Genomic DNA, 6878 nt, shown 5'->3' on the forward strand with positions numbered 1-6878 from the left:
TCTGATTTGCATAGTCTCTTCCTATCCTTTTTGCAGAAGAGGAAAAAAACATAGTGTAGATGGGGCCATTTTTTGAAATAAAAAACCTTTTGCACAAGAGGCCTTATTCCTTAAAAAATGAGGGTTTTTTTGCGAAAAATGATCCCATCTACCCTGAATTTTTTTCCGCATACACCTCTTCCGCAAAAAAGATCGGAAGAGACTATGCAAATGAGAGCACAAGAAATGCTAATGAGCGCTTCATTTGCATTTCCTCTTCCGCAAAAATGATGCAGTCTAGATGTAGCCTTAGAGCGTAAGATAACTGTGTGCTAATGGTCAGTGAACGTTGACTAGAATGACTTCCTATGTAACTGTACAGTGCCTAGCACAATGATGCCCCGATCCCAGGTGGGTCTTTTGGATATTCCTGCAATACAAATAAAATACTGCATAGCTGCTAAACAAAGATATACACAGCTGTTCATTTTATTTTGCAAAGTAATGAGTGCAGTTTTGAAAAGGCATTATACTGACATCTTTATGTAATCATTGTTTCATGTTGGAAAAAATAAATTAGAGTGTTTAATTAGTGCAATATTACATTGCAGGGATATAAGTTCAATGAATGGAACAGATGCTATTGTCTAAACTGTGCCATCTGGTGCTATTCTCTTATAAACAGTTTGGAGCATTCCATCAATTATGCATTTGTCAACATTAAGCAATTGCCATCACACACTTTTGACAGATCAATGTACTAATCTGGTTAGTTTATATTTTCAGGATTAAACTCACAGGGAAGAAGTGAAGTTCACTGAAAATGTGGAATGATGAAATTTTGCTACAAGAATAAAGACCATTAAAAGTTAAGCATAGGTTTATTTTAGTCCCCCTCTTCCCTTACCCCTTACAAAAAAAACCATCAGCAGTAACTGTGGTTGGTGCAGTTCCATATACTCAAATATTACATGCATTATTTAACAGCAGTTCTCTAAAGCTCTGTGGTATTACCAGTGTAAACTGTGGTATTCTGAACCATCACAGTACAGCACTTGCACATTGTCACTTTACTCCATCATGTCTCCACTTCGACAGCAGTGTTCTCATCGCAGGCGTGCTTGGCGGATCATGATTAGTTCTCTCCCTATAAGTGTGTATCTTGTCAGAAATCAATGAGAGTTGTAGACATAAAAAGAGAGTAGATAAAGTGAGCAAAAAGTGTATTTGTAAAATTGCAATAAGTCATCATTTACCATCACTTGACACATGGCCTGAAAACAGAATTCCTCCATCTTGTGCAAAGGAACTAACAACTCTCAGCAAAAATAACCGTGAAAATAGATGACAAGTAATTCTTCATAAATGTGAGGAAAAAATAAATGATACATTACCAAGCCTAATATTCATTTGTAATATTTCATATTATATGTATGTAAGTGGAAATGAGAAGCTCAAATTATATTTTTCTAAACTATATTAATTTGTAGTCCTAGGTATGTGATTGGAATGAGAAAATGGTTTGAGGGGAAATCACATCAGGAGGAAAATAACCAACATTCATTTCACCTACCTTTCCAGATGTCACTTCATTATTTCTCAGCTCCTGGATATAATACCTGGAGAAACAGAGAAATCATGCAGTGATGTTTGTGGCTTCTGAATTTCCTTTTAAGTCTAATTCTCCATGAATTACCCTTTACAGAAGATGAATTTTGATTAGATCATATGACCATTATAGATGGAACAGATACATCATTATGAAGTAAAATCAATGCCTGTATAAACCACATTATTTTTATCTGTCAGGAATAACCTTGAGTTTTACATAAAAAGGACATAAATATTAGTTTGGATGCTGTAATAGGCTTGGTTTGTTCCCTTAGGAATAGCAGGATCTAAGGGTCATCCTACTTCTTTCTTCTACTGTGACCCTTTATGGTTTGTTATCCAAGGGTCTAGGAAAATGACAGAGGCAAATATGGAGAGAGAAGAACAGTCTGTATTTAGGGAACACCCCACTAAAACACATCTGTTTGCAATAAACATGACAAACATTCATTACATTATTTTCTTTCTATTCCTATTGCCTGGAGAATGCTTTCTGAACGTCATAGACTATGGCTGTATCTACACTGGGCCACTTATTCCAGAAAATCAGCCTCTTTTCCAGAATAAGCTGCGAGCTGTCTACAGTGGCCCTTGAATTTCCGGAAAAGCAATGATGCTCTACTGTACAAAATCAGCCACTATTCTGGAAAAACTATTCTGCTCCCACTCGGGCATAAGTCCTTATTCTGGAACACTGTTCCGGAAAAGGGCCAGTGTAGACAGCTCAGTAGTCTTTTCCGGAAAAAAGCCCCGATCGCGAAAATGGCGATCGGGGCTCTTTTCCGGAAAAGCGCGTCTACATTGGCCACAGACGCTTTTCCGGAAAAAGGACTTTTCCGGAAAAGCAGCCTGCCAATGTAGACGCTCCTTTTCCGGGAAAACTGAAAACGGAATAGTATTCCGTTTTAAGCATTTCCGGAAATTCATGCCAGTGTAGACACAGCCCAGATGTGTGGTTCCCATTGAAAATGTAGTGGTATGTTTGTTGTTTGGTACTTGCACACATAAGAAGAGTAGACTATGTAAATTTAACTTTTCACGTATCAGTAAGATATATTCATCATTCACACCTTGTATTGACACAGTAAATACTGCATTAAAGTTAAACAAAGAAATGTTATCCCAAAAAATAAGAATAAAAATGCCTGTAAATGTGATGTTTGGGAACTATTTAACATGAAGCCTTCCAAGACCAGTTATTCTGACAAAGGCACTGCAAAATTATTTGGCTGAATTTTTCAGAAATAATGTGGGTGGTCTGAGGCCAAATATGAAAGATTTCAATCCAACACAGTTTAGTTTGTCTAACTTATGGGTCACTGTAAAAAAGCTGATAATGGAAACTACATATTTTGCTATAATGATCACTACTGCTCCCACTATATTTCTATATGTACATATCTAACACATCTACCATTTTGAGGATTACAATGAACTGTTAAGCAGATGCACTGACTAAGAGTCTAAGGTATGTAAATGTGAAGTGTACATGCTGTTTTAGGAGGAGAAAAAGTGGAGATTTGTAACAAAATTATTTAGTTTTATATACACATATCTCCTGTGACTTTTCTTAGCGGAAAGAAAAAACCTACAGAAGCCAAATGTAATTTTTGGGGGGCATGACAATCATAATTAACTGAACAAGATAAAGAAGTCAAGGCCATTAGAGGAAAAGATCAAAGCAGCATGTGAAGCATCCATTCAAGGTGCTCACCCGACTTTTGCTAAGGGTGCTCGTTGCCATAGATCCATCACTACACTTGGATTCTTAATGAGCTTTGTCCAAATTTTTCCAAATTAGTCCTTATCCAGGCTCTTCCCCACTCTGGCACTCAGGCTATGTCTACACTGGGGCAGTTTGTCGGAAGAGGAAATGCAAATGGAGTGCTCATTTGCAAATCTCTCATTTGCATATTCTGTTCCCGTTTTGCGCAAGAGCCCTTATTCCTCAAAAAACGAGGTTTACAGGATCTTGCGCAAAATGGGTTTTTTTCCAACAAATGGCCCCGTCTACATGGCTTTTTATTGCAAAAACTTCTTCTGCAAAAAGGATCGGAAGAGAATATGCATATGAGAGTGCGAGATTTGCAAATGAGCACTCCATTTGCATTTCCTCTTCCGAAAAACTGCTGCAGTGTAGATGTAGCCTCAGAGTGCAGAAAATGGGGGCCTGCAAAGAGCTCTAAACCTTGCCTCTACAGACACTGGTTATCAAAAACTTCCCACTAGAATCACAATACACAGATTTTGGGAGATTTGCTGCCACCATCAAGTGCTTTTTATTCCTAAAACCGGGGGTGAACATTTGAAATCACTCCATGGGGTACCCCAAGCTCTTTTGCCCAAAACAGCTTGCAAAAAGAAAAGAGAAAAACAAACTGCAGTCTCTGGTAGCTGACCCCTCAGTTGAAGGCATGGAGATACACAGACAGACCTTCCAGGACACAAGAGTCAAATCATCACCTTAAAATAAGTGATTTTTATTACAAAACAAAAGATAAACAAAAGGGAAACTTGATAAGTAACTTGGTTACTAGATGATACAGAGCAACTAAGAAAAACAAATTAAAACAGAGACAATCTCTGGCACAATGCTTAGATGGTAAGGGGAGAGGGGAGGCATAAAATCACAAGAGCAGTTCAAACCAAACCACAAAATAAAGAAAAGTTACACTGAATGTGACTGGATTCACATTTCCCTTTTACTTACTCCTTATTTTCTCTTGGTTCAGTCTACTCCCATGCCTGAATTCCTTGGAGGCATGGTAGTCCTTTCTGGGTTTAAATCATTCTGTCTCATAAACCAGGAGTTGATAATCTCCCACATAAAGAAAGCAGGCAAGGAACCTAGATCCAATTCAAATTTCAACCCTCTATCTTGATTGGTTCTCCCAGCCCCTGGCCAAAACCTTTGTTAGCTACCCGAGTTAACCTCTTAGCCACCGGGTGCTGGTCAGCATTCCTCCTGTCCATTACAGTCCTCCTCGCAGTGACCATAATGTTTTTCATTAGGGAAGTTGTGTTAGTCTGTATCTGCCAAAACCAGGAGTCCTGTGGCCCCTTAAAGACTAACAGATTTACATGGGCATCATTTGACAAAATGTTTTTACCCACGGAAGCTGGCGCCATATAACATTTGTTAACCTTTAAGGGGCCACCGGACTCCTTGTTTCATCATATCTTTGTCACCTCCATATTAGGTTACTGTTATACATCCTACACTGCTCTTGAAAACCACCTAAAGTTTCACATAGTTCAGAAAAACCTGTCCACCGATGGGGCAAATTGTTAATATTGATATGCTCAAATATCTATGCTCGAATCTGTGCAATGGTTTTCTTGGCTTCTCTTCGTGATTATATCTTAGTTTGATGAAAGTTTATGCTCCAATAAATCTGTTAGTCTATAAGGTGCCACAGCTGCAGGCCCACGCCTAGTTGTTCCATTCCCCTGCCCCCAAGCCAATTGAGACCTGGGGATGGAGGAAAATGCAAAGTGTCCTCCCCCCTACCAGGGCGTGCAGCACCAGAGGGAACCGCCAGCTGTTTTGGAGAGCTGGTGGTTCATGCTAAGTGCTGTGCACCCCTTGCATGGTGGGTGCAAGAGGCAAAGACTTCACATGCTCTCCCACCCCGAGGCAATCAAAGTCCGTGGGCAGGGGAGCGTGCAAAGTCTCCTAGCCCTGCCCCTTTCCCCCGAGGCCCTGCCCCTTCCGGGCCCAGGACCACTTCAGAAATTTGTGTAATGGCCCCACTTCCAAAATTATTGCCCATCCCAATCTAAACTAAGACACCTAAATTCACATTTGGAGTCTCATATTTAAATTTAAGCATAGCCTGATTTTCAGCATCTCTGTATTTTACACTTACATCAATATGAGCTGCGGATGCTCAACAGCTGAGAATTTAGCCATTTCTTCAGTTGCATAATATGAATTTAAATGGTCATGTATGTGTGAGCTTTGCTTAACTGAACATGCAAAACGTTTTGCCTTATTCACACATTCTTAGTTTTCAAGGCCAGACATGACCATAGAATTTCACAATTTTTTCATTCCAACTCTATGATTCTATGTTCTTCAAGCATCAAGTTCATCACTTTTGGTTGTGCTGCAGCATAGCTTAGGATAGCTGCCATCCTTGAGCAAAGAGATGTGGTTAAGAGTACTGGTGTTTTCCTTTTTGTTTTTGAAGAGTCTGATTCTATTCATCAGTTTAGTTGATGTAAAAGTTGTATCAAACCAGGCTGTTATATTTTAAAATGTATATATAAATAGAAAAAGCTAGTGAACATTTTCGTATGAATAATAAAATGTATGAAAAAACAAACAGTCCTCAGAGTACTTTTGATACATTTTAAATCTATAGAATCAACCATGGACTTTTTATTGTTTTCTTTTTAACGAGCTACATCTTTAGAAACTTAATTTCCTTCTCTACGCTGTTTTTCCTAGGCACGTTCTGTTTGTACTTTGACCATTTGTTTACATCATGAAAATGTGTTTAAAATGTATTCATGTACTTTGACTATTTGTTTACATCATGAAAATGTGTTTAAATGTATTCATGTAAGTGTTTTTTATAAACAATCAGTTCCATGAGATCCTCAGAACAAATGGTCCTAGACGGTTTCTGCTTACCTTCAGATTGATTCCAAATGCACGTGCAAGTCTGTCTTCAATAACTATTTTGATACTTCAGTTTTTAGTGCATCATCCCTCTCTACCTCTCCATGACCCTGTCTGAACATCACAATGTTATCACTTTAATTAGCTGTCTTCTTGCCATTTCCTTTTTCAAAAAAGGGAAGTGCAACAGATCATTCTAAATTGGGCTGTAATTTGTTTAAGCAGTAAACCACATGATTTTACTAGTAAACATCCACTGTTTTAAAGGCTGTTTTAAGACTGCCTAATTCTGCTAGACAATTGTTTCCCAATTTTACTTGGCGCTGGACCCTTTTCACCTTAAAATAATTTCAAGGAACCCTTGGAGGTGGAGAGGGGGTTGCCAAGGGTAAAAGTTGTCAAGCAAAAAAGCAAAAAAAAAAAAAAAATAAAAAAAAAACAGGCCGCAAAATTGATTCTGGCTCTTTAAGAGAGGGAGGGGAAGTGCTGTGTTCTCGCTGAACCCTTATTTTCACTTCCCAGAACCAATTGGGGTTCCGCAGAGCACCAATTGGGAAACACTGAACTAGACATTCACTGTAGCATTAGTCCTAGGTGGCTAAAAAGCTGTTTTTCAGCTTGAATACAACTGCTTTTTCACCTCCTAAATATAATTTATTTT

General features: G+C 38.6%; 1 long non-coding RNA gene across 1 annotated transcript; it reads right to left on the reverse strand.

Annotated features, from left to right (window-relative positions):
• Positions 1–498: 498 nt before the first annotated feature.
• Positions 499–6363, reverse strand: LOC142829395 (uncharacterized). The gene is made up of 3 exons (XR_012903789.2): positions 6230–6363; positions 1553–1598; positions 499–1140 (listed from the first exon to the last, which is right to left on the reverse strand). It is a non-coding gene; the product is annotated as an uncharacterized LOC142829395 (long non-coding RNA).
• Positions 6364–6878: the final 515 nt, after the last annotated feature.

This window comes from Pelodiscus sinensis, chromosome 4, assembly GCF_052426305.1.
Source record: "Pelodiscus sinensis isolate ZL-2025 chromosome 4, ASM5242630v1, whole genome shotgun sequence".
Taxonomy (NCBI): domain Eukaryota; kingdom Metazoa; phylum Chordata; order Testudines; family Trionychidae; genus Pelodiscus; species Pelodiscus sinensis.